The 24,013-nt window shown below is 41.0% G+C and overlaps 1 pseudogene; it reads right to left on the bottom strand.

Annotated features, from left to right (window-relative positions):
• Window positions 1-18,701: 18,701 nt before the first annotated feature.
• On the bottom strand, window positions 18,702-20,726 carry LOC146462741 (uncharacterized protein KIAA1958 homolog; annotated as a pseudogene).
• Between the last annotated feature and the right edge of the window lie 3,287 nt (window positions 20,727-24,013).

Here is a 24,013-nt window from a genome sequence, read left to right as displayed (position 1 = left end):
TTGCGTCTTGGCAAAGTGGAGAGAGAACAACTTGAAAAGGTTTCAAGAGATCCATTATTGTACAAAACTGCTGGGCCTTTGCGTCGTGGCGTAGTGGAGATAGAGGAACCTGGAAAAGTTACTATAGATCCACCATTGTACAAACCTTTTTTATTGTTTTTAGAGAAAATGTTGTTCCTCTTATTTTTATTATTATTATTATTTTTTTTTATGTTTTTAAATTTTATTAACAAAACATTACTTTGCATCAAATACAATTTTACAATTTTTTTACTAATTCCGTAGAATAAGATCAAACTAGAAAGTAACTGCTAAAGATTCTTACTGCTTACATCAAACGTAAAGTTACAGCTGTATAATTATGGGTTTTCTATGTGGCTGCTGATTGACTACATTAAAAGAAAAAAAATAAATATATATAGCAATTTTTCAGAAAGAAGAACTGCCCATCTAAGTCTAAAATTTGACCAAGACTTATTAGCGACAGCAATCTGATGTAGAGTCTGAATTTTATCGGAAAGTCGTAAAGGGAAGCTCAGTACAACCCCGCCTTTGCTTGTACAGAAGATGTGGTATTTTGATATAAAGTGGAGGTGGGACAACTTGACAAGGTTTCAAGAGATCCATTATTGTACAAACCTGCTGGACCATCGCGTCTTGGCGAAGTGGAGAGAGAGGAACCTGGGAAAATGACCAAAGATCCACTATTGTACAAACCTGCTGGGCCTTCGCATCTTGGCTAAGTGGACAGAGAGGAACCTGGAAAGGTTACCAAAGATCCACTATTGTACAAACCTGCTGGACCTTCGCATCTTGGCTAAGTGGACAGAGAGGAACCTGGAAAGTTTACCAAAGATCCACTATTGTACAAACCTGCTGGACCTTCGCGTCTTGGCGTCTTGGCGAGAAAGAGGAAGAAGAACGAATTACCAGTTGTACGGACACACAGAGCTAGAAATGCTAGAAACCAGAAGCACTGGGGAGAGACAAGAAGCAGCAGAGAGTGCGGCAGTCGGTAGCAAGACTGATAAACTGCTTGTGACAAATTATTAGACTTTAACAACCAGGTGCCGGTTCCTGGAAAGCTGATAAGTGCTAGTCCACTGGTAAACCACCCTACGCTAGGGTTTAAATACGCTCTTCAATTACGTTCCTTTCGCGAAGACACGATAAGCGCTAACAAGGAATAAAGAAAACCTAGCAAGTTCAATTGACTCATTAATTGAGGCAGCTTAACTTTGCGCTGTTAAGTCTGCAGAAAGCAATTTATGAACGTTATAGGAGAGTTTGTTTTGCCAAATACAAAACTTCAAGGAAGAAAATAATTCTCGAGAAGTCCTCCAAAATACTGTTGTTTTTGTACTTTTTTAGCGATTTGCAAAAAAAAAAAGGGAAAAAAGATGATGATGTATATATATGAGAAAACAACTCTTTTATTCTATTTTGTTTCACGCAGCATGTCAATTTGTATTGCATTTTAATGGAATACATGTCTATTGGCAACTTTTCAGAGTGGATTTCCATTTTAAAGGTATTCTTATTTAAACAAGTGTCTGTCTATTTTGTATATTGCATTCCGACATTAGAATACTCTTGAGTGTTCATTACCAAGGAATGAAATGAATGTAACAGTTTAGGAATGCTTTCTAGTACAAGATCTGGTAATATCAACTACCCGCTGTGCGTGGTGTACATCCACTTCAATAAATTAGTTTTTTTTTTCTCATTTATCAGCCTTGTTTTAATTTAGTCGCAAATGGTACCAGACGATTGATTTTTTTTCTTCACAAATCGGAAAATGACACACGACGCGGACAAGCGAGCTATTCCAACGCCCCACGGTACAGCCAAAAAGATTTGATCTCTTCTTTTCTGGGAAAACCTTCATCCTAATGAAAGCTGATTAAGGCCAAACGTAGTCTAGGGTAAGCCTTATTTCACCGCATTGCTCCAGTGACCGTTTTGGCGTTCTGTGGACCTACCAACTCATTTTTGTTCTCCTTAGACATACTTGCATTTAATACAAATGTATCGTCTTTGGCGATGAATTTATCCTTGAAAAGTACTCACAGAGTAATCTCGTGAAATCAGTGTTTTGTGTACATGCAATCGAAACATAGACCGGTACCAAAATATCTGATACTCGGCCCGTTCCGTTGCCTAAAGGCCGCAGGCAGTGGTTTGCACTCCACGATCTGTCTGTTTACAGCCGATTCATAACATGAATATCGGTCTGATTCAGAAGACCAGTTGTTATGTTACGGATTGTGTTTGTAGGGTCGGGCCTACACTCTCATAGAAACCGCCACGCCTATCAAAACTCAAAATCAAGTCCTGAGGGCAGATTCCCGAAGCGCTTCTAAGTTAAGTATTGTTTCTGAACAATAGTCTGTTGTTATTCCAACAATAAGGGTTTGTCAAGAAAACAATACTAAGGATACATCATAACTTGGGATGGCTTCGTGATATCTGGACCCAGGTGTCTAAATACACGTATATACGATTTTTGCTCTGATACAGTCGGGCCGTAAATCATAGGTTGCAAACCGGCCTTAAAACGAACGCATTGTGGGCAGTTTTAGTGGTCCTATGGAAGCACAGCGCTTTGAGATCTTAGGTTAACGAGAGAGTAAACATACATACATACATACATACATACATACATACATACATACATACATACACTTTATTTATTCTCGAATTTACAGAGTAACAATTTCTACTATCTGACGATGGTTTGTGCTGTTATAGAACGCAGGATCTTCCTATCTCTCAGCTTTCTAGCTGAAAGATCCAAGCACCATGTAAACTACCGTCGCTCGGAAGATCCTAGTACTAGGAACGAATTATAAAGAAAAAACATTGGCGTTAGCCGGGCGTTTAATTGCTAAAGGTAGACTATTTTTCCTCTTTTCGTTCTCCAATTGGTAACCACCCCAACCAAAAGTTTTCGATGTAAACTAAACTAAAAGTTGTTTCACCCTCTAGGATCTTCCTCCCTCCATATAAACAGCCCCTAAAGTAGCTGCTTTAAGAAAGCTTGAAAAAATTCAGGCAGTTTGGCAGTCGAAGACTCATTTGGTAGGGCCGCATAGGTTGGGGATTGGAATCCCCTTCAAGCCTACTCTGGTCGCCATCATGACTGCATTGCTCTCTCATTTATTGATTCTTTTATTTCATGACAAAATATATGAATTTTCATTTAGCTCATCTCCATTGAAGATAAAACTTACAACAACCATTGTGAAGAAACAAAAGGGCACGAGAAAAGTGCAAATAGAAAGAGAGGAATTTAGATGGTGTTTCTCTCATTTAACGTAGCCTGTTAATCTCTTACCCAGATCTCACTGCAGGTTTGAAAATGTGAGATCTCCCTTCCTCATAACCTTGGGATATGTGGGTACGAGATTAGTAGCCTGTCTTCAGCCACCCCTTCCCCTCAGGAAAAATCGGCGGAGGAGGGAGCTATTGGTCGCTAATCAGGAGATCAGTGAAGGTCTTTATGGACAATGGTGATGGAAGAAGCAAAATGGTTGTTGTCTTTCAAGATGTCTAATAATGATAATTTTTGTTCAACCTCTTTTTTCTTGGTAAACTCTATGCTGGGGTTTCTGGAGTTCATACAATCAAAACATGACAAAACGTCATACACTTTCGGTGAAATGGGCCACAACATTTGGCTAAAAGAGTTTATAGCTTATGACGTTTTATTTCATCGACTTTATGTTGACGATGTTACACAATGTGATAATCACTCATCTGCACCTTAGTATATAATAATCACATGCACTTGCATTGTCACGCACGTATTCAGATAGTGTGTATTTATTGCTCGCGGCGACTTAATGTATTCAGTTTTCAACATGCTATCGGACAATAAACATGGTGGCAGCGACGAGTCTTTTTTAGCAATCTAACGGATCAAGCGGTTTACTGACTCGACGAGATATGGCCTCGAACACCCCATTTCCCGAGTTTAAGACGACAGGAGATGACAAGCACGACCTGGAAACATACATAGAAGATTTGACAGATTACTGCATCATGCAAAATTGGTTCGATCCATCGAAAGAAACTGACGCACTGAAATGGACCAAGCCTGATAAAGCAATGGCATGTCTCAGGGCATCTTTATCTCCGGCACCGAGAACGGTTTACAAATACAGCTTGGGCTTAGACGAAGCCGATCAAAAGAAACCTCGTTGTGTTGTCGTTGCGCTTAGAGAATATTATGGCGCTAGCATTGGAGTCTCAGGGGAACGGCAAACGTTTCTTCGCTTGCTGCAAAACGAAAACGAATCGATCGCCTCCTGGGAGACGCGAGTACGCAATCAAGCAGCACAGTGTGAATATGAAGACTATGCTGACGAGCTTATGCGGGACCAATTTATCGCCGGTTTAATGTCTGATTATCTTCGAGTAAAACTTATCGGAAAAGGACACAAACACAGAGCGCTGTGCAAACAAAAGTTACACTACGAGAAGTTGTCGAAGTTGCCAAAACGTTCGAAGCGACAGTGTTCGCGAATCAGCTCATGAAAACTGCCAGAAACACACAGCAGGAACAAGTGAATTTTACGAGCAAGTCAACATTTGTAAATCGGCGTCAAAACCTGAAGCCAGCACAGCAATTGTCACAGTGTTTCTGGTGTGGCGGCAACCATCAACAGCCCCGTCAACAGCATTGCCCAGCATTTGGCAAAAGATGTGGAAAGTGTGGGATCAATGGTCATTTCGCGCGTGTCTGTAGAGGTGGGCAAGACGACAAGGACGACAGCAGCAATCGAATTTTCTCGATGATGACAACGATGAAGAAGCGTTTGTGGCGAATTGCGAGACACCTCCACAGCCGGCAAGGAAGTTTTTTGCCCATCTACACCTCATACATGGAAGGACAACAAAAGTCGTGAAAGCACATATCGACTCGGCATCCACGTGCAACACTATACCCAGCAGTTTACTAAACGAGTTTTTTCCTGACGTAAAGATCTCGCGGACCAGAAGCAAGATTAACACATATGGAAGCGAAACTGTGCGTCCTGAAGGCCAAGTAACCCTGTGTTGTGATCGAAGGGGCAAGATTCACACCATAGACTTTCTTGTGGTCAACGTGCCTAATCAGAAACCGCCACTTCTCAGCGGAAGAGATGCACAAGCCCTGGATTATTTGAAGGTGTATGCTGATGAAACAAACGCAGTAGAAGAAGAGATTCCGCGCCATATGCAGTCACTTCCACCACTAGGAAAACTGACAAAGGAAGACGTGCTACACCACTACTCAAACGTATTTAAGCCACGCCGTTGAAATCCTCTTGGAACCCGCTTGCACATCGAACTTGATCCTAATGTTACTCCAGTACACGCCTCAACGCGTCGAGTTCCCGTGGAAAAGTTAGACAGGGTGAGTGACGAGTTAAAGAGACTTTGTGATGAGGGCATCATAAAGCCGGTCACACAGCCTACGGACTGGCTCTCAAAAATTCTGGTAAAAGAGAAACCGAATGGAAAACTTCGTATATGTATTGATCCAAGTTAAACCATTAACAAGGCCATAAGAAGACCCAAGTACACAGTACCGACGATTGAAGAGAAGCTTCCATAACTGACGAAGGGCAAAGTATTCACCATTCTTGACGTATCTGAAGCTTTTCACACCGTCGTGATGGATGAAGAGTCTTCTCTACTTACTACGTTCCAGGGACCAAACGGCCGCTACTGTTACACTCGCATGCCATTTAGGATCGCCTCGGGACCGGAGGAGTATTAACGGCGCCAACATGAATTCTTAGACGGCTTACACGGGCGTAATAAACATTGCCGACGACAGCTGTGTTTTTGGATGCGGAGATTCAAAAGAGGAAGCTGACATCGATCACGCCAAAATTTCACGAGCCTGTCAGAAAAATGTAGCAACTATGACCTGCGACTATCAGCGAAAAAATGGCAGTTTAAATCTCCCTCTGTCACTTTCATGGGACACAAGCTTACCAACAAAGGCGTAGAGCCTGATCCAGCTTAAGTAGCTGCAATTACAGAGATGCCAACGCCCACTGACAAATCTGGGGTGCAGCGTTTTCTTGGCATGTGCCAATACTTAAGCAAGTTCTGTCATAACTTGTCAGAAACAGTTCTTCCATTGAGGGACTTGACGAAGGAGGATTCTGCATTCCTGTGGTCAAACAATCATAAAAATGCATTTAACTCGGCAAAGAACCTCATCGCTTCAGCAACCGCATTACGCTACTACGACACAACCCTCCCCGTGACGTTACAAGTGGATGCATCGGAAGATGCGATCGGTGGCGTATTGCTACAAAATAATCAACCTGTTTGTTTTACTTCACATACCCTCAACAGCACGGAAAAGAACTACGCCCAAATTGAAAAAGAGTGCCTCGCGATCGTTTCTTGCATGGATAAGTGGCACCAGTACCTATACGAAAAACACGACATAACGGTACACACAGATCACCAGCCGCTCGAGACAATTTTCAAGAAGCCTCTCAGCAAAGCTCCTCGCAGACTGCAAAGGATGATGCTGAAGTTACAAAGATATCAGTTCACTGTCCGATACAAGAAAGAGAAGGAACTTTACGTTGCGGACACTTTGTCTCGTGCAGCTGTCACTGATCAGCCCCCCTCCACTGCCAAGCAAGAAAAGAAGTGTTCCGTCTGGAAATAGCTGAGATGGATCCTGAACCAAACCGAGTTACACCCTACACACTGCAGCAAATAAGACAAGAAACCGCCAAAGACCCAGTTCTAGCATCCCTGCACATGGTGATAATGAATGGGTGGCCTTCAGAAAGAAAGGAAGCCCCAGAGGTACTGAGGCTGTACTGGAATTTCAGGGATGAGAATTCAGTTTATGACGGTTTCCTCTACAGGTCCCATGAAGTAATTGTCCCAGCCACTCTACGAGACGAGATGTTACAGAAAATACACAAAGCGCACCAGGGAGCCGACAGCAGTATAAGACGAGCACGCGAGTCTCTGTTCTGGCCAGGAATGCAGACAGCAATCAGGGAGAAATGTTTATCATGTGGACTTTGTGCCCAGTACCTAAGCGAGCGACCGCGAGAACCAATGAAATCCCATAAGATACCCACTAGACCGTGGTCCAAAATAAGTGTCGACCTTTTTCAGCTGGATGGAAGCAACTACCTCGTTATGGTTGACCATTACAGCGACTTCTTTGAACTAGACCCCCTCGGAGGGAACACAACAGCCAACGCAGTCATTCGAGCCATGAAAAGACAGTTTGCTCGATACGGAATCCAGACGAGTGCATATCCGATAACGGCACACGGTTTCATCGTACGCAAATCGTCACTATACCACAGCCGAGGGAACGGAAAGGCGGAGTCCGCAGTCAAAATTGCAAAGAACATTCCGAAAAAATCCGCCATGAGGACCCCTATCTGGCACTCTTAACGTACCGAAACACACCCCAGCAAGGATATGATTACTCACCAGCACAACGCCTTATGTCTAGAAGACTACGGGACATCATCCCCACAGCTCCGCGTCAATTTGCTCCACATACAGTGTTCCCAAGTCTAGTACAAGAAAACATTTCAGAAAGGAGACGGACATCAAAGGCTCAGTACGACAAGAGGGTGTCGGCGCCGCTTGCCGAGTTCTCAGAAGGAGATAAAGTGTACGTGAAACCTTGGCCGACGAAAAAACACCAACCCTGGATCTATGGAGAGGTAATTGGAAGACCCGCCCCAAGGTCCTGCCTCGTGAGCACAGCAATGGGGCCAGTCCGGCGAAACCACGCACAAATCGGGGAGGGAAAGGCAGAACCAGTCGACAACTATGATGGAAGACTGGATCGATTTGAAACTGCATCCCTACCATCTGAAAGTGGACCGATAGAGGAAACGGATCAGCCAGTTGAACAGGAACTTACACCGCCACCTCGCCGTTCAACCAGAGAAGGTAGACTTCCCTCTAGATTCAATGACTTTCCTATGGAATAAACACTCTTGCGTGCGTTTGACAGAGTTAAGACACTGTCTTCGAGAGTTAAAAGACTTTGTTTGCCCTAGAACAGCTCAGAGAAATAGCGTTTAAGTTAACAATATAATGAACATTCTGTTAGTTATTTTTCTTATCTTCCAAAATGAGAAAGGTGTTACAACATCTGCATCTTAGTGTTGAGAAACTGAATACATTAAGTTGCTGCGAGCAATAAATACATACTATCTGGATACGTGCGTGACAATGCAAGTGCATGTGATCATTATACACTAAGGTGCAGATGAATGTGTCAGCTTAAGCGTGCACAAGTCAAGTCGGAGGAACTTTTACTCTTCAATTTGACTTATATAAGGTCTGTTACTGAATACGCACACCCTGTTTATCATCAAAGCCTCCCGAAATAGCTTTCAGTAGATCTAGAGAGATGTCAAAGGCGAGCTTTGCGTATTATCTATCCAGATTGTTCGTACAATGAGGCGCTTCTTTTGACTGGTCTAGTTCCCTTACACGAGCGCCGCGAGTTCTTATGTGATAAGCTCTCTAATTCCATCCTGTCTAACCCCTCGCACAAGCTGTATAGCTTACTGCCTCCCAAGAATGAGTGCGAAGTCAATTTAAGGAGTCAGCACTCTTTTACTACACGGCGCCTCCACACCATCCGTACTCGCAATAGTTTTATCTATCACTATGTCCATAAAGCAATGATGTAATATTGTTTCTCTTAATTATATATTTTGTCCTTTTATATTAGCTGTTTTTTAGCTTGGTATTGTCATTCGTTCATTTTTATATATAATATTTTATTGTAATTCAGCCTGTGGCTGCAAGGTTTTTTATTAATAATCTATCTATCTATCTATCTATCTATCTATCTATCTATCTATCTATCTATCTATCTATCTATCTATCTATCTATCTATCTATCTATCTATCTATCTATCCAAAACCACGATGCGCAGCCGAGTGGTTTTAGACCCGATAAAACACGTGCTGCGGGTTTTTTGAACGGCTTCAAAAACATTCCTGGAAAAGCGTGTCAAGAGAGTTCATAATAATGATGCTTTTGTGAACGTTGGAAATTAGTATACGAGAAGAACATTAAGCACCGCATACTAATAAGGAGGAGGTTTTATCGGGTTTTTAACACCACTGCACGTGATGTATTATCGACCATTTGATAGGTCAATGGGCTTATGAATTATTAATGAGTTTTTGAATGATAGATAAGTTTGGACATATTTGATCTTTAAATAGTTGTTGAAGTTGCGTTGATTACTAACCTCTTACTAACCGAGCGCGAGGGCCGTACTGGGAAATATGGCCCGAGGTCGTGGCAGTACGGACCGAGCGCAGCGAGGTCCGTACAAAAACGACCGAGGGCCAATATTCCCCAGTACGGCTCGAGCAAGCTAGGTTAGTAAGTAGTTTATTATATGGCACTCGGAGCAAACTTGTTTATTTATGAAAACGCACTTCTGGTCACTTGAATTCAAAGGGTTTCCGTCGTCTTTCCGTCGTGACGTGTTTTTGATGACGCGAGCAACCCAGAAAGAACAAGCTTTGGTACCACGAGTTTGAAAACAAATTTACTGAACGTTTGTAGCGGAATTTGACGAAAATCGTAACAGCTGCAGTTTGTTTTTGAAACTTAAAAAAGGGTTTCGTTGATCCCAGAAAATTTACCAGCGCATCACAAAGTACGGATCAAGAAAAGGTTGCTGTGAAAATCATATTCAACTTCAAAAGAAGCAGCATTAGGTCAATAGTCCTCATCGCTCTCATCTCTGGCTTGGAAACCCAAGTGTAGGGATAAAAACCGCCACACAGTTCCTTGAAGTGCAACTGGATTGGAGTCGCCGAATTCTCCTGCCTCAAAAAGAGCATCTTCTTCGTTTTCGTCAATCGCCTGAGCGGCTTGCAGCTTGTTTCTTGTCGTGCTCGTGAACTAGTGACTTGTGCTTCGCAGCTAGCACTCTTCTCGATTTTTCAAACTCATTATCCTTGAGTATGTTGAATGGATATTTCTTCTCAGATAAGTATCGCTGTATATTGCGCTGAAAACTGGAAAATGTTGCTGGCTCGCATTCACCATTTTTCCTGCGTACGTTCATAAAAAAAATTGACAAAAGGTGGTCAAGCTCGGACGCAGGTAGGCTTTCAATTGTTTGACTATTCAAGCCAGTAGCTTCAATAAAACGGAGAAGAGTGTTCATATCAGTAGACGTCTTCCTTTTGTGTTTTCACTTTTCTGTTTGAAATCGTCAATGGCTTCCTCGGCTTTCGATGATGCCTGCTTCAGAGGCTTCTAGATCTTCGGGATAGTAAAATTTGCTTTGTAAATGATATTTTTCTTTGTCCATGTTGGAATCAGTCTTTTGGGTAGTTTCTTTGCGAAGAATAAAAGTATTTTCAGGTTTTCATTTCGCAGTTTTAGCTGCAAAGATTCAAATTTGCCGCTCGTCGTAAACAAAAATACACGGCTTATGACTGTTTCCATGGAAACGGTCCGTATGGTAAAATCCCGACCAAGAAAGAACCAATCAGAACGCGCGAATTTACCTCAAGGCTACCTTGCCATATAATAAAGTACGATATTTTTCGCAAAAGCCAGTCTCGTATGTGATATACCTGCACACTGACACAGGAAATGGTGGTCGAATGTTTTGTATGTGGCATACCTTAAAGGAGAACTATCACGAAAATCTGATGTCATTTCAAAACCCAAAAATGTTTGTCTGACAACAGAAACAAAAAATAATTGTCTCGGTTTGTTGTAAATTATCACCCTAGTACAATAAAAGTGTCGATTAGTACCTCTAGCCAGAGGTAGAGTAGGTCGGAATGGATTGAAACTTGAAAAATATTAGGCTAATGTTTTTCAAGTTCTCACATTTTTTTTTCCAAAATACGCTAGAATAGATCACGGGTTGTTCCTTTCAAGAACTGAGTTGTTTTCTCTCCTCTCGTTGTTCTAGAATTATTTTGTAGCAAAGTTGAGGTCTTATTTCACCATCTTCCCCTTTAATCTAGGACATTCTTGTCCTTTTATGTAGCACGCCTTCCTGCGGAACATTAAGTACGGTGCCTCCAAACACAAAGATAGTTGTTATACGGGAAAAGCGGATTTTTACAAGGGCCGCTAGAATCCAAAAAGAGTTAAAATAGTTAACGATATACGGCATTTTGAAGCCTAATTATCTCTGAAAAATGCGTTGTTACCCCAATTTTCTCTTTGGGGTCCAAAAACCCTTGCTAAGACCTTTTTTTCCGGCATAGTCATAAACCGCGGTAAACTATCGTTGAATTAGTAGGTATCTTCTTTAAGAAATTAGAGGTTCTTGAATCATCCCGAGAGGCGCATGCGTAGAACATACGCGCGGTAGCGAAAGAAGGCACCGTCCATAACAGTTATAAATAGTTATTAGGTGGTATAGCTTTGCTCTATGATATCTTGAGTAAACAATTGTTTATTTTGTGAGATGGCTTTTTCGCGGACATTAAAGGGGAAGTGTCATGGGGTTTTGAGCTCTTTTGTTAAAAATGCTAAAATAAGACCTTCACATAGTTACAAAATAATTCTAAAACAACGAGAGGAAAGAGATTGACTCAATTTTTGAAAGGAACAACTCATGATCTGAATTAGCGTATTTTGGAAACAAAAATGCGAGAACTTGAAAATGTTAGCCTAACATTTTTCAAGTTTTAATCCATTCCAACCTACTCTGTCTCTGAGCAGAGGCACTAATCAACAGATATATTTAACATTTTTCGGGTTCTGAAATGACATCGAATTCGCGTGATACTTCCCCTTTAAATATAGTTCTAAGTAGTTAAAGAGGATAGCTTGTTGTAAGATATTTAGGCCATTTGGACGCGTTATGGTAGAACGCATATTGCTAATAAATTATTTTTTCTTACAGTAAGGCTTCTCAGTGGGAAGAGGCATTCGTTTTCACCGTGATTTGTATGGGCGCAAAAATTGAGCTACGCGAAAAAGTCTTTTCTTTGTTAAAGTTTCGTTAAATTCCGGCTCAAGCATTAGTTAATCCACTATGCAGGTAGCCTCCCACGCAGTCGTAGGGGACTCGTATCATATCCTCCTGGGGAGCAGGTAGTTATCCTGCGAACGCAGACGTATTTTCGACTGTCGCCTCTCTCGACGGCAAGAAGCGACAGCCGGAAATACGTCTGTGTTCGCAGGCTATCAAATGCATGGGGTTACACTAAAGCCCGGTTCCCGGGGCAGACTGAAAAAATGCCCATGGCTGAGTTGCTCGAAGCATGGTTAGCGATAACCATTAGTTAAGAGGTATTAAAACCTATAGGTTGTCATGGTATTTAACCCGGGTTAGCGCTAACCATGCTTCGAGCAACTGGGCCCAGGGGATGTGCATTGCTACAATTGCCAGCTGTATTCTTCCTGTCATCCATAAACAATGGAGTGATCATCTCGGCAAATCAATGTTTTGTGATCGGTTGTTCCTAGAATGAATACTCCAAAACCGAGCTGGACACCTTACGATGTTTACACCATGTAGTCTTTCTGAATCGTGCTAACACCGACGAGTACGGGAACAGAACAGAAGCTCATTTGTTAGGCAGAAAAACTGAGAGAATAAAGCTCCATCTTGATAGAGAACATCGGTATTGGGAGTTTAGCACTGATCCGCACTGTTTAAGCCTAAGCACTTATTTAATAACGGTTAGCTGTCATTTGTTTTCATGGCTAACTCTCTGGAATAAGTTGAAATTAGTATTTTCGTCAGCTAGCAGTCTTTGGTCTAGTGGATATGGAAAGGAGATATGAACCAAGTGATCCGGGTTCGAGGCGTTAACCTTTTTTTTTTTTTTTTTTACTTCTTTCACCGTTTGAAATAAGATTTTTGTTGTGTAAACATCATAAGGTGTCCAGCCTTGTTTTGGAGTATCCATCATAGTAACAACCCGGCTTTTGCGATCATGCGATCGAAACAAATCCCACAATATGCCTAAAGGCCGGTTTAGGGCCTGTTCACATGGCGGTGGGGGATCCTGGGGAGGTGAGGTACCCCATCTACCCGAGGTCAGAAAAAACAGGCCTTCACATGCAACCCCGGGGTGCTGGGATGAGGTTTAAAAAGCTATCGCGTGGACGCTAAGTACATATATCAACAAGTAGAATTCAGAGACAATTGCCCGGATGAACATCATCCCACCCCACCCCACCTCCAGCATTCACATGGAGAAAACTCACCCCAGCTAAGCGGGTTACCCGCCTCGGCAGACCGGAGAACCCGCCTCGGTGAGGTACCCCAGATTGGTAACCCCACCGAGGCGGGGTACCTCACCTTCCCGGGGTCCCCCACCTCCATGTGAACAGGCCCTATACATGTTATGATAAGTCCGCTCGACAGAATCGGAGCGTGAATCGTTCCCGTATTTTAACACCCTATTTACGACTGATTTGTGAAATGAAAATCGGTCCGATTTAAAAAATCTGTAGGTAGGTACCTATTGTAACTGTTTGAAATTGTAAAGTCTTTTGCCACAGGGCCAGTCTCAAAAAAAAAAAAACCCTGAAGAAGAAAGGCCGTGCCTTTCGAAATATTGGAAAAGTATATTTCCCTGACCGTGAAATCAGAGAGGGTAATAACTGCGAAATTGTATCCCAGTCGGGATACATTATTTGATCAGGGGCGCGTGACCAAGAATCAACCAATCACAGTGCTCGTTTTGTTGAGTGAAAGTCTAGGTATAAAACAACTCGTTTTATTATATGGCTAGCTCCACAAGCGGGCAAGATGAATCAAATCCTACTCTGTGATTGGCTAACGGAGCAGGCAAGATGGTGCTATCAACGTATTGCGACTGAGATGCTAGAGATAAAAAATTAAGTTCTCTAGAAACAGTTTTCTGTAGCTGTTTAAAAAGCCCTCCCAGAGGATCTGACTGGCAATTTGCTGCTGAGATAACCAGCCAGTTGAATACAGTCGAACCTCTATGTGCGACCACTTCTTTTAAACGACCACCTCCTATAAGCGACCATCTATCCAGAACACCCAATTTTTCCCAGACAAAGCCTTGTAGTTGGAACCTCTCGTAAGCGACCGCGACCACTTTTTGAGCTGACGGCATTATAATTTTCATTGTTTTTAACCTCTAGTAAGCCACCACTTGACATATGATCTGATCTCCATGTTTGCTGCATGTACTACGCTACGCAGAATTTACGAGGAACGTTTAGTGACAACCTAGTATTGCTCATATTGTAACCAGGAAAATTAATGCAATAAATTATCTTCGAACTGAAGTAGATGTGTCATACTTGCTCCCGGAAGAGACACCCTCTGGTTCGACTCTTGTAAGTGACCACCTCCAGTAAGCGACCACTTAATCTTGGCATTTTGCGGGGTCGCTTACGGGAGGTTTGACTATAGGCTGTAAAAGCCGATCCGAATACTGAGTTCTCACCCTGATAATGGACGTCAAAGTCATCTCTTAGAAATAATATAAGCAGATCGGAACAATTTGAGAGATGTCGAACTACCATTAAACATCGTGTCACGCATTTCTACCTCCAGCCGGGACGAACAAACAACAGCACCAACATAGAGCGGTTTTCAATTCAGAACTTGGTTGAAACGGTTGAAAACAATGCGTAGCGTCCGCTTATTATGTTAGCAGGAAAGAGACAAAACAGAAACTTGGGGATTTTCGGCTAAATATTACTCGAAATAAACCAGAACCAGGAGAACGAAATCAGTCGGACAAAGCTAATCAACAGTTTGGAGCGGTTTGTCATGGAGGAAAGGGGCCAGTTTTTGCTTCCTTGGGCTTGATAGCCGATTTTTCATTTTATATTTAGCAAGGCTATTCATTCGTATTTTGTTTATGTTTTAAATAAATTCTGTTAGTAAATGGTAAGTTCGTGGTCCCTTCCAAAAATCCTTGGATAAAGAAATACAAGCCTGGCATTATGGAGCACTTCCTATACCATGAGTCTACCATGAGTTTCTTATCTAATTTCAAGAGAACTGATTAACAAACTCGCTAAGAACTGAGGTTACGAAAAAGTTGTTTCTTTCCTCTGTCACAAGCACTCCATTGCTATTAACTGAATGAAACTGAAAGTTCCTTTTTTAGGGTTTTGCCGACAGACATTTAAAAACTAAAAATTTTGAAGAAGCTGCGAGGCTTAGTCAGTTTATTTTCTAGTTCTCTCGGTGAGCTGCATCAATTCGAGTGACAGAAATATGGAGGAGTTTTATTTGAACAACATAAGTAAACAACTGAGAGCATCTTGGGTGTCGCGAAGATACATGTAGCGAAGGGGGGGGGGGGGGGGGCTTTCTGGACGAGGGTGATCGCCGTACCCTTGAGGGGTTAAAATTCTTGGTTTTGTATCCCTTAGGGTGCTAAAATCTAAAATGACTTCCGTCAGACGTTTGGTGGTACCTTTTAGGGTATTGAGTGAAAATAAAGAGAGGAAGTAAATGTCAGCCAACTGAGTTTAATTTCTGTCTTATTTGTGGCTCATCAGAAAAACGATGATTTAAACCTATTTAATCGATTTAGAGTTGGTACCTCTTAGGGGTAAAAAATTGTTCGGACCACGCACACACTGAAACAGAATTCCGGTACTTTTAAGGGTTCTTTTCAAAATTTCCGACAATCACCCCCTCACCCCGGGCCTTTCTTTCCTATATAGTTCCGTGGTACTTCAGTAATATCTTGTTGGTATTAAATAGTCACTAGACTGACTGGAAGGACAAAGATGCTTTTGTTCATACGAAAATTTCCATTTATCATGAAGTAACCGTACATGGGTTGCAACAACTTTGTTGGCATACCCAGTATCACGAGGAGCTGATTTCAAGGAAAAATACTAAATAATATGGACTTCGTACAAACGAACTCAATGTGTTCATTGATCTTGGAAAAATTAATTTTTTTTGCTTTCAAAATTAGCCAAAGTTAAATTTTTGGTTATGAATTTTGAATAGGTGAAATAGTCGAAATAGCATTTCCGAGTTCGAAATCTTTTCGGAAGTTAGAGATTACCCACGAGCCCGCGCGCGTGTTTACATGTAAAAACAACCGATACTTCTCGCGCGTACCTATATTTAGCAATCCTATAGTATCGGACATTTCGTGACATCCGACACCCGTGATTTGTACAAATACTTCTTGTTGACTGCTGCTCAAATGGCGTTTCGATTCAGGCGAATTTTAACATAAACGGCACTGAATTGAGCATGATAAAAGCGCTGGACCAGCTTTGAGGAAGCTTAAAGAGAAAGTTAATCTAAAGGAAAGAGGGTAGAGTTGAACTGGGGTTAGCCGTGGAAGAAAATGACCCGAGGAGGGAAATGGCAAGCATAATCAGAAATTTGCTGTCTTAAAGGTAAACTATTTCCTATTAGAAACCGATTAAGTGCTCTAGAACGAACATTGGTATTTTAAAAAGCTTTGCTTTTGGATTTCAGTCTCTTAATTTAAACATAAAGGGAATTCAGATTTGCTAAAATTTGCAGTACCTTCGCCAATCAGGCATCCTTCGATTTACTTCCGCTTTAGTTCCTTCACGAAAATCAGAGAGGATCAAATTGAAACCCAACCGTTTAAACCAAGTAAGATAAGTTCGAACTGGGGGAATTAGGTTCATTGTTCTCTGCTCTGGATGATGCACATTCTGCAAACTTCATAATTACAAGCGTGGCCGAATTATACAAATAACATGATAAAACAGAGTGGCTGATGAAATAGATTTGACATAGGTTTTTTAATTTATCATTTTATGGCTGATATTCATTATTGGTCCCGTGCAATCGCGTGCACCCATTCCGGGAGCCATTTTGTTTCTGTGGTTGAGTAACCGCGCGAACCTAAAGTTGCGCTTCTTCTTAACTGTTCCAATGCTGTTTCGCCTTGGGATCCCGCCAGCTACGGAAGATAGAGTGTAGTTTGTGATCTACTGCCAAACGAGCTCTTCAGTGTCTCTTAGACCGTGAAACATTTGTTTAGGTGTTCGAATCATCGATAGTAACGAGCAAAGCCAACTACAAAGCCATGCTCATGTTACGAGAGATTTCGCGGTTCACTTTGATACGTTTGGCAAGCGCGTTTCAATGGCTTTGCATTTGGAATAGAATACATAATCAGGTAGTTACAAAAGCTTTGAGGTTTTGAAAGGAATATTTAATCAACTTAGCATGTGGCCTCGAGAAGTGGACATTCTCGGTCGCATTAACAACCAATCAGTTGATATGTGTGTCATCGATCGCTCGATATTTTACTTGTTTTCGCTTTTGCGTCTTCATATTTAGCTCTTTATCTTATGCAATTTTCGCTGATAATCATTCGCTTTCATTACAAACCAGCAAAGGGTTTTCAAACCAAGGGCTCTTATTTTAATTTATTCTAGTTCAATATTCAGTTTGTACACGTGTAAGGGTACAATGCACTTTGCTAATGTACTTTGCTCGATCACGCGAGTCTTTAAGCTTTGTCCAGTAAGGGACGGACCATTAGAAACGTTATGGGGGGGGGGGGGGGGGGGGCTGGGGATTTTTCAGCTCGCATGAATTTTTTTTCTCCATTGGCTGTGCAGGATTATTATTATTTTCTTTTTTTGGGGGGGGGGGGGAGCTAAAGTCTTCTGCACGAATTTTTTTTTTATGGTAAGAATATTATTTTTTTATCTACGTGCGATTTCATTCAATTTGGAATTTGGAAAGGACTATGACTTTTAAAACCAGAAATTGTAATCATAAAGAGCATTTCTGCTGTAATATTGGAAATATACAGAAAGATGCAGTGGCCTATTAAATGGTTTATGGAGTGCTGGATTCTTGACCGGCATTAGAAAGACTCTTAGTCAATTCACGCCACAGAAACCAAACAAAAGCACCAGCCGAATGGGCCAGTAGTCACGAGCGTAGACGTTAAACCTTACCTATTGAAAATATACATAACTACATATTGTACAGTGTATAAAGTACTGTAGAAATTTAATAATATGAAAGTGATACTGCAATAATATATCATACAGCTGGGGCACCTTCCACTGCAAATGGTTGCTTAGGGTTCCTGCTCATAGCAAGACACCAGTGAAAATTCCCTTTCCCTTCACCCTGACAGCCCTGAAGGTAAATCTCTCTGAGACAAAAGTTCTAATTCCCTGTTTATTACATCTTCCCTTTAATACCCCGGTAAATATAAATCAAAGGATACATGTGTCTACCTATTTACAAAAGCGTTGCTGCAAAAATAATAAGTAAATAGTGAGAAACATTTTATTCTGGTTTGTGTAAGATTTTAATATTGATCTTATATTGAAGCAAATAGTCACCATGTTCATACATATATAAAGAGAACACGTGGGTTTGATCGGGCATTTATTTACAGTGTGACTTTCAACTGGAGAAAAATACAAATTGACAATAATTATTATTACCTATTACTTTATTTATCTTAATTTTGTTGTAAGAATTTTTTACTGGTGGTACAATACAGATTGTTGTTGTTGTTGTTGTTGTTGTTGTTGTTAGCAAGCTGTTTTATTGTGTACAATGGTATTGGATAGGGCACATGCAAAATGTGAAACCTACATTTATTATGACTATGCAATTTCATTCACACCTTATTTTCTGCCATATATAGTCCTACTATACAGAGATAAAGCACAAGAGCTACATGAGTAGTGAATTTGAAAAGGTTGTCAGGTTAGAAATATATAACAATTATTCCATGAGACCGCGTTGGATATGAAGTGATAAATAACCAACGAGCGCGTAGCGCGAGTTGGTTTTGATCACTTCATATCCAACAAGGTCGAATGGAATAATTGTTTTAGTATATTCTCAAATTGGGTTTTTGCCGCCGATTTTTATTTCAACAATTTTACAAAGCGGTCAAAAGAGCATACAACTTCCGGTCACATGCGCGCGGTGATCACCTGATTATTACATCACTGGATGAGCTGAATGAAATTTGACAGCTACACAAACGACAAACTGTGGTCAACTGTTAACGAAAATCAACCTTGAAATATTCAACCGTTCAAATGCAAGGAAAAAAGACGGCTTCGGAAGCTTTCAAGTGGTTAAATAGTGTTCAAAGTTCAGGAAGATTTTCCTGATTCTCCGCCTCCGTAATAGTTGTGAACTTGTACATTGCAGTTGAAGAAAACCTGCGGAAAGCTTCTTCGCTCGCTTCGCCGAACCTCGGTATTTACGAACTGGTTTTGGACTAAAACTGTCCCTTCACTTTGAGGTTGCCGTTCTTGCTGGCCATGGCATTCGTTTTCTTTCTCAGCTGCAGAGATACCAGTGCATGGGGAAGCTTCAGAGGCTCCGGCTGAGACAAAATCACTGAGAACGTGTGACATCTTCTTCTGCTGTTCTATGGATGGGCGACCATTGTACGATTCGACCGCCTGGTCTGATATGTGTCCCATAACAGATTTTATGTGTCTGGTTTCGCAGTTGTGGTCAGACAGAACTGTAACTGCTGTCGCCCTGAGGCAGTGGTTGGTTAGATGGGGCTCTATGTCAGCTCGCCTGCTCATATTTTTCAACATGTTGTCCAGCGTGCTCGAGTCAACCGGCGAGTTGCAATACCAGATTTTGTCATCTGCTGGACTGAATTTCTGACTTTGGCCTTCCCTTGGTTTTTGGAAAAGAGCGTCGGAACTCGGGTTCAGGTGATCTAGGTAGTTTTTGATTGTTTTCACTGGGCACCTCTGAGAACCAGCAACGGCAAAGATCTTCGCGTCGGATTCGTCCTCAGGGTCTCCAAGGCCGCCTTGATGATTTTTTGTGCTGAGCAGTGAACCAGGCTGTACGTCGTCTGTTTAACTCAAAATACTCGACACCTTGTGGCGTTGTTCTTAGGGAGAGCATTTCAGGGTTCAACTGCCGCTGATTTTCTCTTCCTCGTCGTCTGAAGAAAAGGGTGAGATAAAGCCACGCCGTTCTCTGCAGTTGGGCTGGATTTTGACTGTCGGCCGGCCCAAGTTCGCCGCTTTCAAAGAGCCTCTGGATTTGATCTTTTGACACTGCTTTCTTATGGACAATTCCAGCTATTTTACCCGTTTTTCTGAGATCCTTTACAAAGGCATCCAAATTTTATTGGCTTCAGTAAACATAGCGTCGGAGATGATAGAAAAAGGCTTGTTGTTTGGTGGCGAGCGAAGAAAGCGATCTATGGCGGCTCGAATGGACTTCATGGATGTGTTTTTGTAATAAGTGCCGTCTTTCTTCCTTGCGGAGGTGTAGAAACATTTAAGGCATTCATTTAGCTCCTCTTTGGACATGTCTTCAATTCGTTTCGAAAATTTTGTGGCAACAGGACTTGACAGCCATTCTGTAAATAACAAGGTGAGAATTTTTGTCGTTGTGACGCAGTTATAAAATTATCAAAATATCGACAGTGAACATAACAATTGTTGCTTGTTTTTAAGTTAAACTCCCAGATACGTACCATTAAATCTGTTCATGCCGAACTTTGTGGCTTTCTTCGTTTTTTCTGGAACAGCATTGTCTAGTATCTCTTGAAGTTTAGTGGGAGACAGCTCCTGAAACCTGCCAGTATCGGTCATTATGGAGAGCTGAAGTAAAAAACTTCGTGCGGAAAATTTTTAAACTTGGCGCACTATTTTCCATATTAGGTAAAACTCTGACTAATGGCTCATAGTCGGAGTTTTTGAGCCAATTAGAGAGCTAGAAATGCAATAGTCGGAGCTGAGAATATACTAAATTGAATTAACCAAGAGACTATGAGGTAAGTACCTCATAGTCCCTTGATTAACAGCCTCCTCAGCAGGCACATGAGCTATCTTCGAGTTTCGTTTTTCTATTGTAGTTGTGAGTGTTACCTGCAGATGAGGCAGGTTATTCAATAACCTGATATTTTTAGCCCCAATCTCCTTTCATGCGTAATTGCTAAGATTTCTGGAAAATAGCTGGGAGGGGAAGGGGGGGGGGGGGGGAGGGTCGTTACAGGAATTTCTTTTTGTGCTTTGGTTGCTGTCCATGAATTTTTTTTTTTAATCTGTTCCCTTGCACGATTTTTTTTTTGTGTGTGTTTGGCCCACCCTGCTCCCCTCCATAACTTTTCTAATGGTCCGTCCCTAATCTTACGACTCAGCAATTCTTCTAATGTACGTTCTTTTCCGCAATCACAGTTCAATATTCTTTGTTAAGGATTTTTTTTAATACAACTTTTACGGAACACACGTTCGGCGCTATTCCACAATACTTACTTTACAACAATAATAAATGAGGAAAGTTACAATAACCTAACAGTGCGATACAACAATTAAATTTACATAACAGTAACAGTTCTTTGGCAGTTACGAAGGGGACAGGAATTACAGATCTTTAACATTTAACAACGTATTTATTGAGTAACAAAGTAGTAATATAAATATCACAGTGACAGGAGAATACGTTTCGCGCCATTAAATTAATATTAAAAAAAAAAAAAAGAATTACACGTGAAAGGATGAGGCGTCTTCTCTATACAGTCAATTTCTCCAGAACACATTTATGATTCACTCTATTAATAAAATCTTGGGGGAGGAGTGCTTCTTTGTTCAACTTTTTCTTATAAATGTAATACCGCATAATTAAAAATAAAAGTGTGAAGTTGAATTTTTTTATTCAATGATGCAGGGCTATTGAGGTTTCCAAAGAGTATCGCTTCCGTGCTTGTAGCAAACCAGGAGCCGTTTGTATCATTACACCACTGGACAACCTTCTCAGAGAAAAGTTTGGTGAAATGTCAATGAATGAATGTGTGATTAATGGAGTCGAGCTCTCCAAAGGATAAACACTCACCGTCTGCTTTGATTCCAAATCTTAAAAGTTCCTTCCTAGTAACCATCGTCCTGTGTAAAAATTTGAATGGAAACTCTCTCAATTTCATTTTTTTACAGTTTGTTTTGACCGACTTGAAGATTTCTCGTTATAAGTTTAAGCAATCAAAGCCAATAAAAGTCGCTGGCCTTAATTTTGTGAGATCGATTCTAACTTAGTCCGCTAGAAGAAAGGAGGACAAATTTGGTTCTATTTAGTTGCGCTCGGCACGTGGGACTTCGACTGTCCTTGATTTTATTAACAGACGCTTGGGAACAGCACTCACAACCTGATAACACTGTAGGAAGTTGGTGTTAGTCAGCAAGTGTTTTTCTCCAAAGCAAGCAAAGTCGAGGAAATTACCGTCGCTATGCAATAGATGCCGTATCGAACAAATGCCTTTACGGAGCCACTCTATATTTACAAATGGTCTGCCTCTAATCAGAATTTCTTGATTTTTTAATTAGATTGTTTCATCGGTGGGGCTTCTGCCGTAGAGTACTTTTAACTCACTAAAAAAGAGTAAAATATCTTTGCACAATTTTGGCAAGTTCTCTAGAAATTCAACATTGTAATTGTATGTTTGAAGAAAGTTCAGACCTCCACATTTCCTAAAGTCAGGGACAGTTTTCAAGTTTGAGAAAACAGGCTTCAAAAGTCTAGGGATCCATACTAATCTTAAGGCTTTAACCATTGTTCAAAGTCCAGCATACGCAGACCGCCATTGTCATAATCCTGGTATAATCCTGTTCTTTTTATTCTGTCTCCGTCAGAGAACATTTGAAGCAGATTAAACAAGTGGCGATTTTCCAAGTGATTTAATTATTAATAATCTGCCAAACAAAGTTAACTCCGAGGATCTCCATATGTCAAGATTGGATTGTAATTTTGGCATTTTAATAACAAAGTTTTCATGGTCATATCCTTTTTATATCATAGGATAAGAAAACGCCCAGGAACCTCGTCGGCCCGTTAACCCATTTCATTTGGAGCGGTGCATTTCTATTATTAGCACTTTCTCCGAGACACATTACCTTTTTTTTTCTCTTTGTTTTGGCTAAGACCAAAGATACTAACAAAATCAATAATGATTGATACTACGTTTTCAACTGATTTTAAATCTTTACATATGAGGTTTGTGCAAGAGACTATGAGGTAAGAGAGCGAATCCCTGTACCCCATGATAATTATTTTCAATCTTTTTTTTAGTTCACGCCATGCTATTCTGGGATATTATAATCCGCCGGTTTAAAATTAAATGACGTCACTCTAACTGACCAATAAGATGTCGACATTAAAATAGCAACGCAAACAAAAATAGATTGGAAAAAAATTTCATAGGAAGAGGGGCATGTATGGGGGATTCGCTCTCTTACCTCATAGTCTCTTGGTTTGTGTCATCCGCGAACTGGCTTAGCTTGACTTCACTGTCGCAAATAGAAATACCTTTCACGTTTTCGCTTTGGCGAATTTGTTTGCCATGAATTCAATAGTTAAAACGAATAAGAAAGGGGAGAGAGGACATCCTTGTCTAACCTCCGCAGAAGGTTTTATCCAGTCAGTAGAGAAGCCATTATTAATATCTGTGCTCTCTATGTCTGTGTGAAAAACTTGAATCCAGTGTCTTATCCAAAGTTATAGAGCTTTCATGCATAGTGCATAAATGGCCATTCTAGGGTATCGAACGCTTTCCGAAGGTCCATTGACAGTAGTATACCCGAAATTTTGTCAGTTTTGGATTGTTCTAACAAATCACTTTTAAGTCTGATGTTGTAATCAATGTATCGTCCTTTTATGAATCCTGTTTGTTCCGTATAAATAAGACAAGAAAGATCTGCCTCGATTCTCTTTGCTATGGCTTTAGATGCTATCTTATAGTCGTTGTTTAACAGTGTTATCGGGCGCCAATTCTTAAAATCCAATAATGAACTTTCTTGTTTTGGTATCAGTGTGATAATTCCACGGCGCTGTGAAATTGATAGTTGCCCCTTCTCGTGTGCGTAATTTAGGCTTGCTACTAAATCATTTCCCACTAACCCAACAAATTGGTTGTAAAATTCGAAAGTAAAACCGTACTCTCCCGGACATTTTCCACTGCTGAACGAAGTAAGGAGATCCTGACAGTCTTTCAAAGGCCTTCAAGTTGGTTCCGTTCATCATCTGGGAGTTGAGGAAAATTGATGTGCGTA

The sequence above is a fragment of the Pavona decussata genome, unplaced genomic scaffold (genome assembly GCF_977016875.1).
Source record: "Pavona decussata unplaced genomic scaffold, jaPavDecu1.1 SCAFFOLD_185, whole genome shotgun sequence".
NCBI lineage: Eukaryota > Metazoa > Cnidaria > Anthozoa > Scleractinia > Agariciidae > Pavona > Pavona decussata.
Note: the sequence above shows the minus strand (reverse complement) of the source record. Positions and strands in the feature narration are given on the sequence as shown.